The sequence below is a fragment of the Schistocerca gregaria genome, chromosome 3 (assembly GCF_023897955.1).
Source record: "Schistocerca gregaria isolate iqSchGreg1 chromosome 3, iqSchGreg1.2, whole genome shotgun sequence".
NCBI lineage: Eukaryota > Metazoa > Arthropoda > Insecta > Orthoptera > Acrididae > Schistocerca > Schistocerca gregaria.
This window is the reverse complement of record NC_064922.1, coordinates 874,794,803-874,807,874: the sequence shown is the minus strand read 5'-3', so window position 1 is coordinate 874,807,874 and position 13,072 is coordinate 874,794,803.

The following is a 13,072-nucleotide window of genomic DNA, read 5'->3' as shown; positions in this document are numbered from 1 at the left end:
GTCGACCAGATGTTATGAAGAGATTTGATCTGATCCTAATTCAAGAGTGTGCAATTAGCTTGTCATTATAACTAAGGAAGTACAATTGTATAAAGATTGTTTTTGTATGTCAGGATTAGAACTGGACCATAAAACAAACATTACTTCATTACAAGGTTGAAGCCTAATTTTATTCTAATGGCAGAAGTTGTTAAAGTTGTATTCTGTTTTATCTTATGGTTGTAAGATACCAGGCATTCAATAGGTGTAGACCTATGTTAATGGTTCTCTGATAATTTTTTTATTGTGGGCACAATAAAATTAGCAACATCATAGAATGTTAAACAAACGTGCTTGAGATTTGTATCCATGTTGTTTTTTTTTTTTTTTTTTTTTTTAAGAAATAGCATGGCTGTGTTTGACTGTAAAACAGTTTATTCATAAAACCCAGTATAGGAATTTCCTTTGTGTGGCTATTATCAAGTGCAGTTCTACAAAACAGGTAATTTTTTCAGTACTCCATGTGATAATGGCCACTCAATTAAAACTGCGGTAGTGAATTTTATCAATCAATACATTTTCAGTCAGAAGTGATTGTGGTATTGTTTAAAAAATTAAACAAAATAGTTTTCTGCTTTAGTCTTCCACGACTAGTAAGTTGATATGAAACAAAACCAATAGGGCATTATCAGTTTATTGTCTCAAATTGCTTTGTTCCCTATCAATGCTACTTTCTTAAAATAATTGAGAAGACTGAAAGAAAAGATATGGTTTGGTAAATGAGTGCTTACTTGCTGTACCAGCCTCACAAACTGCAGTCAGTCTAAGGGCTCACCATCTTCAACCAATGTATTTTTTTCCCCCCACCAGCTAGTATCATTGTACTCTTATCCTGTCAGTCAATCATAGCCATGATCTTCTTCTTGGTCTGTTACCTCTGAAATCTTCTTCCAGTAGCTACCTGGAGATCTGACCTTGACACATTACATGTCCCTAGCACTTCAGTTTCCTCTGTTTAACCACTGCCATGGTGTACAGGGATTCAGCTCGATAGAAGGATTAACACACTGACATATGTGTATGGCGGAGTTTTAATAGCACAGAATGAGAAAAATATGGTTAGATTGTAACAGCACTAATGGAAGAGACAATGAGAGCAAAAATTAAGGTGAATATGGACAAGACCAAATATCTCATAGTGAGCATAGAGAATGATGACAGGCATTTAGATATGGATGGTAAAATCTTTGAAAGGGTGAAAGAGTTCAGATATTTTTGGGCATTATTTAGTAAAAGGAATGAAGTAGACTAGGAAATAATAACAAGAATCCATGCAGGGTTTACACTTGGACACGTCCCCAAGCCGCAGCCTCTATCGAGGTCCACGAGGATTAGGATCGAAAGGACTGTAATCCACTGCCTGGTCCTATACAGAATAGAGACCTGGGCTCTAATCCAAAATATAGATAGAAATCTCCTGAAATTTGAGAATGCTGTTATGGAACAGATTTTTGGCCAAGTAAAGTATGGAGACAACTGGAGAAACATGGTTATTTATTTATTTACAAATTTACGTCCACATTGGAGCACTTCATTCTGTCCATATACATTTAAGTCTTAATACTAGTTGTAGATTTGTCTTTCCTCTTCTGCTCCCAAAACTTCTTCATCCTTTCCAACCTGGCTGCCCTTTCTTCATCAGTTATGTTATATTTTTTCCATGTAAATGTCTAGTTTAAATCTCCTGTCACTGTAATTCAGGATCTTCTCTTCTCTGCCTTCGATTTGTTGCATTGTCATGCCTAACTCATCTATATCGTCTTGAACTTCTTTGAACCAGTTGTTTAAGTAGCCTGGTAATCTGGAAATGTGGCAGAAAAAAGCAACCCTCCTTTTCTGTGTTGTCAGTTATTGACTCAGTTTCTTGGTATACAACTTCATTAGGTAGTAGTCGCCACTGACCCTCTACTTTTTTTTTTAAATAATTGTTCTAATGATTCTTCTGTCTGCCTTCTGTAGTTTGTTTGCGGTTGATTTGGTATTCACCTTGAACAGTGTATCACTAGCATTGGTTGCTTCAGGTTTAATGGCAGAGTGGTAGTGACTGAGTTTTGCATTTATCGAGAGATATTTCTTCTTGTATGTTGGACAAGTTACGCTTGTTCAGTTTGGTTGTTCTACTTTCTACTGACCTTTTCTCGTTTGAATTCCAACTTATCTCTTTGTTATAGATCATTTAATTATTTTCAATTTTGTAGATAAATAATACTACTGCAACTTTCATTAACATCGTGTGTAACTAACTGCAAAGATAGTGCAATTAGTTCAGTATTTCAGTCACAATCAGAACTATTACGGTCTCTCTAGAATTTAATGCTCTTTGAAACTATTGGTTGTGTACTGGAATGTAATGCCCTTAATGATGAGTATGATTTACTTGCATTTTTTTGCATTTGATTATCTATATTTGTTGTATGCAGACATTTTATTTATTTTCAGAAAATGTCATTGAATGACCAGTGATTTGTTCTTGTGTATTTTTTTTAATAATGCCTATTTAATAATGCTCTAGATTGCCCAATCACCAAGTGGCAGTAGTTGGAGCCATTTACAGAGTTCTCCTGACAGACAGGGAAGTGTTGGAGGAAAAGAAATTGATAAGGCTTAAGGACATGGGAAAATCATGTAAGATCCATGGTTAAGGGAGACCTCACTTTGTAGCGTGACCCTCAACTTATCATTGTTAATTCTTGGACTCTGTTATTATCCTCCCAGGAAGCAAAATGTCACCACTGTGATTCTTGACTGGTGTTGCACTTGCAGTGCTAGTGATTATCACTCCCCCCCTTCCCCAATGATTCAGATGGACAAGCAGTCTCTCCTTAAAAATCTGGCCCTTCTCAAAGATTCATACCTGAACCCATAGAGGATAGAGATCCACTCAGATCACACATCCCCACCTTCATCCTCTGTTTGAAAATTCTGAACACTGCCACTTGAGTGAGATGATGCTGTGGTTATAACACTGGACTTGTACTCAGGAGGATGATAGTTCAAATCCATGTCCAACCACCCTGATTTAGGTTCTCTCTGATTTCCCTAAATAGGTCTATGGCTGCAGTGTCTTCACTTTGAATTTATGGCCATTGAATTAACCCTTAGCCATGTTCATTCTTGCAATGGCAAGTGTGTCCTAATCTGTAGTGACTCCTTTAGCAGCCTTCAGGCTATAGACAAGTGCTACTCTCCTTACCCACTGCTTACGGCTATCCAGGATCTTGTCTCTGACTTCCATCAAGCTGGGGAGCCAGTTACTTTTGTCTGGACCCCTAGTCATGTTGGGATTTCAGGAAATGGGCGAGCTGACTGGTTGGCCAAACTGGCCGCTAGGATGTCTATTCTGGAAATGGGGGTCAAAGAATTTGAGCTTCAGTCATTTATATGCCATGGATTGGTGCAAGTCTGGAACTCAGATTGGTCTGCCCTAATCTCCCCAAACAAACTGAGGAGAATTAAGGAGACCATTATCACATGGCAGTATTCCCTGCGCACTTCTCACCGGGAATCCACTGTCCTCTGTAGACTCTGCATTGGGCACTCAGGCATGAGGACCGCTTCACTGTCGATGTGGAGGCTGCCTGATGGTGGCTCACTTATTTGTAGAGCGTCTTAATTTGGCTGCCTTGGGATGGCATTTTTATATTCCTATGTCTTGTGCTAGCAGATGAGACCAACTTGGCTGATCTGATGTTACATTTTGCCGTTGAAGGTGGTTTCTATTCCTCCTTTTAAGTTAGCTTTTTGTCCTCGTTGATTGCCTGAGGGGTTGGTGGGGCACCCCTCCCGGCTCCCCCCCCCCCTCCCCCCTTCCCCTCCAGGTGTCCCTTGTCAGCCGTTGCTTGGCGGCCCAGCCTGGCCTCCACCCCTCTACCCATTCCACATTTTTATTCTCTATATTTTTTCCATTTCTTGGTTTTAATGCCTTGTCTTGACTGATCTTTTAACAACTTGTCTATGCTGTCTTTTTTCTGGGCTTTTATCTCATGTTTTGTTGTGTTAGTTACACTAGGGCTTTCCAGGATTTGCCTTTCACTGCTTTCCTTTTACATCTTCCTGGTTTGCCACTTAATGCATGAATTAACTGATGACCGTGCAGTTAGTCCCTTTCATTCCAAACCAGCCAACCAACCAACCTTCCTTCTGTGTTAATAGCACCCTGTCCATGACATAACTATTGGCTCCAAATCACCAACTAAACACATTTCTGCTTTAGAGTTACCAATGTCTGCAAATTATTGTACAAAAAATTTTGTTTTATATTGTATATCCTGACAGTTTTCTGTTTCACCAGAATTCTCTCTCTCTCTCTCTCTACATAACTTACCACACGAAAGCGTTGGTATGTTGGTATGTGTCTTGAAACGAGGATACAAGATGAACATCATCAAAAGCAAAACGAGGATAATGGAATGTAGTCGAATTAAGTCGGGTGATGCTGAGAGAATTAGATTAGGAAATGAGACACTTAAAGTAGTAAAGGAGTTTTACTATTTGGGGAGCAAAATAACTGACTGGTCGAAGTAGAGAGGATATAAAATGTTGACTGGCAATGGCAAGGAAAACGTTTCTGAAGAAGAGAAATTTGTTAACATCGAGTATAGATTTAAGTGTCAGGAAGTCATTTCTGAAAGTATTTGTATGGAGTGTAGCCATGTATGGAAGTGAAACATGGATGATAAATAGTTTGGACAAGAAGAGAATAGCAGCTTTCGAAATGTGGTGCTACAGAAGAATGCTGAAGATTAGATGGGTAGGTCACATAACTAATGAGGAGGTATTGAATAGAAATGGGGAGAAGAGGATTTTGTGGCACAATTTGACAAGAAGAAGGGACTGATTGGTAGGACATGTTCTGAGACATCAAGGGATCACAAATTTAGCACTGGAGGGCAGTATGGAGGGTAAAAATCTTAGAGGGAGACCAAGAGACAAATACACCATCAGATTCAGAAGGATGTAGGTTGCAGTAGATACTGGCAGATGAAGAAGCTTCCACAGGATAGAGTAGCATGGAGAGCTGCATCGAACCAGTCTCAGGAGTGAATACCACAACAACAACAGGGTTAAGGAGAAGGTTGGTCTGGGGAGGGGGAGGAATAGCAGGGTAGTGGTGGGGGCAGTAAAATGCCACTTGTAGGAACATACAGGGACAAGGTGGGGAGAGGGTTGGGTAACTAGGTCTAGTCAGGAGGTTAGACAGAGGGCAGGGGGGGGGGGAGGGGGGGCAGGTAGAAAAGGAGAGAAGTAAAAAGACTGTGTCCATTAGTAGAATAGAAGGCTGTGTAGTGCTGGAATAGGAACAAGGAAGGGGATGACAGATGGGTACTGACTAACAAAGGTTTTTGGCTGGTGTTGTTAAGAAGGATCAAGATGGCACAGGCTCGGAAGCAGTCATTGAAATAAAGGGTGTTGTGTTGGGCAGTGTGCTCAGCAACTGCATGGTTCAGCTGTTTCTTGGCCACAGTTTGTCAATGGCCGTTCATGTGGATAGACAGCTTGCCGGTTGTCATGCCCACATAGAATCATCTGTGATAATCTTTTTTTAGACATTCCCTATTTAGTAATGCTCTAGGTTGTCCATTCACCAAGTAGCAGCAGTTGGAACCACTTCTTGTGCCAGACAGAAAAATACTGGAGGAAAAGAAATTTATAATTATTAAGGACATGGGAAAGTCACCTAAGATACCTGGTTAGGTAGGCTTCACTTTGTAATGTGACCCTAAACTTATCACTGTTGATATCTGTACTCTATTATTATCCTCCCAGGAAGCAAGTGGTCACCACTGTGATTCTTGACTGGTACTTGTAGTTAGTGTCAACAATTATCGCCACTCCCCTCCCCTTTCCCACAGGATTTGCGCTGACAAGCAATTTCTCTTTAAAAACTCTGGCCCTTCTCTTTCCATAGAATATAAGGCGCCACTCAGTTTGCACATTCCCTCCTTTATGCTCCATTTGAAAATCCTGAACAAGAACACCCTACTAAGTGAGGCGACACAGTGGTTAGAATACTGGACTCTCATTCAGGAGGAAGATGGTTCAAATCAATGTCCAGCCATCCTAAATTAGGTTTTCTCAGATTTCCCTAGATAGCAAAATGACTGCTAAACAAGTAACCTTTTAACCAAAATGCCTTCTTCTGAAATAGACAACATACACACACATTTATGCCAACATAACTCACACACATGACCAATGACCTTGGCTGCAGAGGCAATAGTGTGAAAATAATGTAGAAATACCTGTAAAAAAAAATCACAAAAATACATCAAAATATGCGGGAACAATCAAAAAAGGGACTGAATGGAAGAAGTATGGGGAAACAAGATGAAACCTGAGGGAGTAGGCCGACAGCAAAGGGCAAAAATCTACTGAAACTGACGTGAAAACACAATGAGATCAAAGAAAAAAATAAATAAAAAAGGGTTGCTGGTTGGTGGGTGGATGTGTACGAAGAAGGTGGACAGCAGCAATGACTAGATTAGTGAGGTTAGTACGTGCAAACTGGAATCACAGAGGAGAAAGAGTGGGTGACCGCGAGGCGTTGTAGGGATGAACAAGTTCATGTGGCACAGAAAGGTACAGAAAATAGAACCCAACAATACATGAGAGTGATGCAGGAAGTGTGATCAGTTAGAATGTCTAGGATTATCTCAATCAGCTTGAGTAACGTGGGACATGAGATGCAGCAACAACAACCAGTGTATTCATGTAACAGTGTGATGTGCACGGATGAGGCAGTTTATGCAGTGTCCTTCATAAGTCAGAGTGTGCAGTGTGGTTTGGAAGACAACATGTAAAGTGCAGGAAGGAAGAGGAAGTATAGGGTGGACACTGAGTTTTGTAATCTGCTAGAAAATTAGTAAAAAAAGGAAAACATCACTGGGTTAGGATGGAATAAAAGCCTTTAGCCAAGATAAAACAATGGAATATCCAATATGGAGTAATGACTGTATTAAAAGAGAATAGATTTGTACTCATCATATAATGGAGATGTTGAGTCACAAACAGGCACAACAAAAAGACCCAACCTTGTACAGAAAGTGCCTTATCTCTCCAGTCACCCACCACCTCCCAAATTCAGGCCACAGAGCAGAATTCCCCTCATGACTTAGTACCACCCAGGACTGGAGCAACTGAATCATGTTCACCTCCAGAGTTTCAACTATCTCTTGTCATGCGCTAATACGGGTATGTTCTACCCACAGACCTTCCCATCCCTTCCACATTGGTATTCTGTTGCCCACCCTTGTTCAAAGGCAGAGCTACCTGTGAAGCCAGTCATGTGATCTACAAGATAAGGTGCAACCCATGTACTGCATTCTATGTGGGCATGACAACTGACAAGCTGCCTGTCCACATGAATGGTCACTGACAAACTCTGGCCAAGAAACAGCTGGACCACTGAGTTGCTGACCACACTGTCCAATACAGCATTCTTTATTTCAATGACTGCTTCACAGCCTGTGCCATCTGGATCCTTCTTACCAACAACAGCTTTTCTGAATGGTGCAGGTGGGAACTCTCTCTGCAATATAACCTACGTTCCCATAATCCTCATGACCTCAACCTTTGTTAGTCACTGTCCTTCACTTACCTACCCCCTTCCTTGTTCTCACGTTAGCTGTACAAGTCTTCTATTGCAACAACACACACACCGTATTTTTACTTCTCTCCTTTTCCACACCCCATGCTTCCATCTAACTTTCCAACAGCACCTAGCTCTTGTAGTCTGGCCTCGGCAGCCAGAGACTGTGTGTGTGTGTGTGTGTGTGTGTGTGTGTGTGTGTGTGTGTGTGTGTGTGTGTGTGTGCGCGTGTGCGTGTGCGTGTGTGTGTGTTCGCGTTCTAAGTCAGAAGAAGGCATTTTGGCCAGAAGCTTAATTGTTTTGCAGTCATTTTGTTGTGCCTCTCTGCAATTCAACTTTTCCACTACAGGGTGAAAAGTATTTAAACCAACAAACTCTGGGAGGTTGTAGGGGACCTCAAAACAAATATTTTTCCCTGATGTCATTTGTTCCTATGAGGAGTATTTAAACTGGTAGAGGAAGATTTCTCTGGAGGCAAAGTAATTAAACCAACAAACACTTCTCCATTTTTTTATGACCAAGAGACAACACATTAACACAACCAAATTTCAGTTACACTATATTTTCAAAAATGCTTCCATTGACAAGTAAAGAAAGGTTACACTATCAGATCATGTTTTGTCTGACACAGGCAAAAACCCCAGGAGTATCCTGAATTGTTCCTGCTGCTGCTACTATCCGGGCAACCAGATCCTCTTCTGATGCAACAGGAGTTGCGTAAACAAGGTTGCGCATCTCTCCCCACACAAAAAAGTCCAAGAGGGGACATATCTGGGGATCGAGCAGGCCATGGTACGGGACCACCTCTGCCAATCCACATTCCTGGGAACCGTCGGTCCAGGAATCGACTCACACAACGATTGAACCATGCCGGCGCCCCGTCATGTTGGAACCACATGTGTTGTCTTGTATGGAGTGGGACATCTTCCAGCAATTCTGGCAATGCTTTGGCAAGAAAACTGTAATAGTGCCTGCCATTTAATGGCCTAGGTAGCAGATACGGCCCAATTGAACAGTCCCAAAGAACACCGACGTACACATTGAAAAAGAACAGCTCTTGATGAGCTCTAGTAACTGTGGCTTGTGGGTTATCCTCACTCCAAACATGCGAATTGTGCATGTTGAAGACGCCATCATGCCCGAACGTTGCTTCATCGGTAAACAACACAGAGGATGGAAATGTAGGATGCATTTCACACTGTTCCAGGTACCACTGTCACAGTGGTACTGTCACTGTGCTTGGGGTGGATCATCAATGGTTCCAGGTTGTGGACCCGCTGTAAGTGAAATGGAGGTAACAACTGCTCTCAAAGGACTGTTCTTACATTCATCTAATTCGTCCCCATGTTACGTGCAATTCCACGAGTGCTGAATGAAGGATCCCACTCCACATGTTGCAAGACAGCTTCCTCAAATTGCAGCGTTCTTACCATACGATGGCATCCCCGTCCAGGTAATCTGCTAAATGACCCAGTCTCACACAGACGTTGGTACACAGCAGCAAAGGTTGTATGATACGGGATATGGCGATTAGGATATTGTTGTTGATAAAGCCGCTGTGCAACTCGTCTGTTGTTGTGCGCTACGTGGTACGCACCAACCCTATCAGTGTACCAGTGTACTCACTCCAGGTGTATTGCTCCATTAGTAAACAGAGACAATGCACTACTGCACTGGTGGACAGCAGTTGCCTACAACTGAAGATCGTAATACGGCCTACACCGGTTTAAATAATCCTCATAGGAAAAAAATGACAGGGAAAAATATTTGTTTTGTTGTTCCCTACAACCTCCCAGAGTTTATCGGTTTAAATGCTATTCACCCTGTATATTGTCATTATTAAACTCGGGATTTTCCATTGTTTCATACATAAGAAGGGAAGTCTTTGCTGTTCAAAAACATGATATAAGAATGATATGTAGTGCTTGACCTTCAGCTTCTTGAAACTACTTTTTAAGAAATTACCACAGTCAGAAAGAATAAATTGATTTTTATCACCATAAATGAGGCATTGAGTTGCTTGCCACCATAAAGGATGCATTGAGTTGTAGACAGGCACAGTGAAAAAGAATGCCACATGGTGGGGACAGGATAGTTTCAGGATAGGATTGCTAGGTGCAACATGAAAGAGCTAGGTGAACAGCAATCTGCTGGGGTGGATACTGGGGTTACAGAAGAATTGTGAGTGGGGGATAAAAGGGTAGGGTGAGAGAAGAAGCTAGTGCACCCTGTGGGAGTGTGCAGGGATGTATGGGTACAGGATAGCGGTACTAGGTGGAACATGAGGCTGTGCTGCTGGAGGGGGGGGGGGGGGGGGGTACCACAAGGACAAGGAGGAGGAGAGACGTGGAGAAGGGCAAAAGACTATGCAGGTGTGTTGGTGGCTTGTAAGGCATATGTAGTACTGCAGGAGGAGCAGCAAAGGAGATAAGTAGGTGGAGGACAGGAATTGACAAAACTTGGGGGTACAGGAGCAAAACTTATGTTGGAAGGTGAGTTCCCACCTGTACAGTTCAGAAAAGCTGGTGTTGGCGACAACAAAACCAGATGGCATAAGCTGTAAAGTAGTTATTTAAGTGAAGCACATCTTGCTCAGCAACTAGATGATCCAGCCATCTCTTGGCCACAGTTTTAACAGCAGCATAACGAAACATATTTTATTTGATGGAATTTGCTGCAAATGGCAAGAAACAATAACATCCATATTTTCAGTACTAGAAGAGATAATGTTCTTAATTATTTTTCATTAAAATTGAGTTTAGTCAAAAATAAACAAATAATGCTGCTACCAAAGTCCTTGATCACTTAGCTGGTGGTAGAAGTATTCTTGAAAAATTTTGGATTCGTCATGAAATACCTGACAGATAGCAGTACTAAATTAAGATGGGCGATAAGTTTCCTTCTGGACAATTTCTGTTCTGTAGTCCGTAGAAGAAATTTTATTTGTAGACTTTTAGTGCAAAGTGCTGTTTATAGACATTAGTGCAAAAGTTTTATGTGCTTATTTGTGTTGTTAAAGTAAATATTGTTTTCTGTTGTATGAGCACATCTATAAATAGCCAGTGTGCAGTCATATTTGAATGCCAATCAAATTGACTATTCCTCCAGTCTCATGATATATCATGCAAATAAGCAGTGGAACAAGTGACTAACTCAAAAATCCCTGCCAGCTTCCTTGCTGTTGATCTCAGCCTCACCGAAAGCCGTGTACATCAGTACTCTCCAAACAGTCTGAAGTGCAAAGCAGAAGATAATTCTCATTGCACCAAATATTATGGTTTCTGTTTGTTTCATTCACAGTTAAGCTGCATAAAGCTGACGGACGACAATATGATAATTCTAAGTTTCTATAGAGCTCCAAATGGAGTGGAAGAAGTATTCTTGAAAATTTTTGAATTCATTGTGAAAAAAAATTAAGGAACAAAGAAAATATTGCTATCTGCAGTGACTCCAATATAGAAATGTCAGACTGTGACAAGCAGGTATAATAAACTTTTTCCAATATCTAAAGGTCATTAAATTTATTCTGTACAAGTAAAAATGCTGCTCGTAAAGAAACCTGCTTAGATAATATTATTGTTAACTTCCCCAGTGAGACTTTTACTGTCGATCAGGCTGTGACTCAAGCTCCTTACTTATCAGTGAACCAGATGCCATTGCTGCTTCCAGCTATGCAACTAGAACTTCCGAACACGAACTTTCATCATTTTTCTGCTGTGCCTGTGAGTGCCTCAGCTCAGGTTAACAGGACCCACATGGCCGCTACCATATTGTTTCAGAATTTGCCTTCGTACATGTACAGACATTTCGAACAAGAGTGATGTACCGCAATCTGTGCCTCGTGCTCCGATATATACTGCATCTGATTTCGTACAACATGGGTTCGCCAACCTGTGCTGTCTTGCCTCGGACGAGGTCGAGTCTGTCACACCGTGCATGCCAACTGTGTCTCCGACTGAATTACAACTCTCTCCAACACCTATTGTGCATTCTGAGTTGTGCATTCCCGATATGGAAGATGCTACTATCTCGCCTCAATAGTTCCCAATGCCCTGGCAAAATTGTCTACATTTGTAAAGGACCAGCCATTTCCATGACTCTTTGGACTTACCCGGTGAGGTTGTGGTGCACCCGTCTCCCCCTCTGCAATACACAAATGCTAAATGAATTATCTGTGAACACTTGTTGTTATCTTCTGATGAGGACATTCACCACATTATTCACAAGGAACATTTAGGCAACCTTACTCCCTCCGCACTGTGGCATCATCTACATGCCCTTGTAACACATGTTGATCTGTGGTTGATCTTGTTAATGAAACTCCGGGAAACATTAAAACTACAACTCCTGCCTCTCACATCAAGCTTGCTCGATGAGAAACTGTTAGTGGCAGACCGCACTTTCAAGATAATTCACCAGTGGAAACTTTCATATCCTATTCCAGCTTCCCCTGCTATACCAAATGATATAGGCACAGTACCGCCATCTCCACCATCCTGTATTGGACATGCACGTCCATGCAGCCAGCAGTCACCATGAGTGCTTCTGTCTGGTGGCCTAAACCATGAACCTGCGGCCTGCTGTCCCCTCCTCCCCGCACCAATGGCCTTGAGTGACATGCAGCACAGCGTAGCAGCAACCTCTGCTACTACTAGGGCCACTCAACCACATCCACACTGATTTGATGCCACATTCTGTGACACCGCCCGCAACTGTCGCTCACCATGCATGGCGAAAACATGCAACGCGAGATGCACTAGGCGTCTCATCTCGCACAAAGCGTCACAGTAATGAGCAGTCAGCATATATTGCTTCATCCATCGGCAGATGCCTGTATGTGCACAATGCTACCACCAACCAAAAGTTCTTGATTGACAGTGGGGCTGACACAAGTGTCATTCCTCCATCACTTGCACCTCTGAATCTGCAGTCCTTGCCTACACTACAATGGGCCACAAATGATTCAAACAACAACTTGGTTGGTACAGCTCCACTCACATTGAAATTATCTGCCTCTCTGCAATTTCTGTGGACATATAACATATCAGAAGTCAGTTACACAATGTTAGGCATTGATTTCCTATGCCACCACTCATTTTCTGTCAATATGTCGAAAAATACCCTGCGTCATCTACCTACTGATACGACTATTCCTCTCATATCTGCTTCTCAAGTGCAACCCCCACCCTCTCGTGGCAGTTCTCTTAGCTCTTTGACAGCAGAGTGTGTTCTGCTTACAGCTAAACTTGCAAGTGCGACTTGTGACATTGTTGTTCAACTCCAACAGATTAATGACATCCACACTAATCGAGCCACGTTACAGTGACTCATCGAGGATACTACTCGTGCTGTTGACCTCACCGGATGTGAGATCTCCACCCTTTGCAGCACCAACTGTTCAGCCTCACCACCTGCCACCAACATTGACCACTGTGCTACGGATGA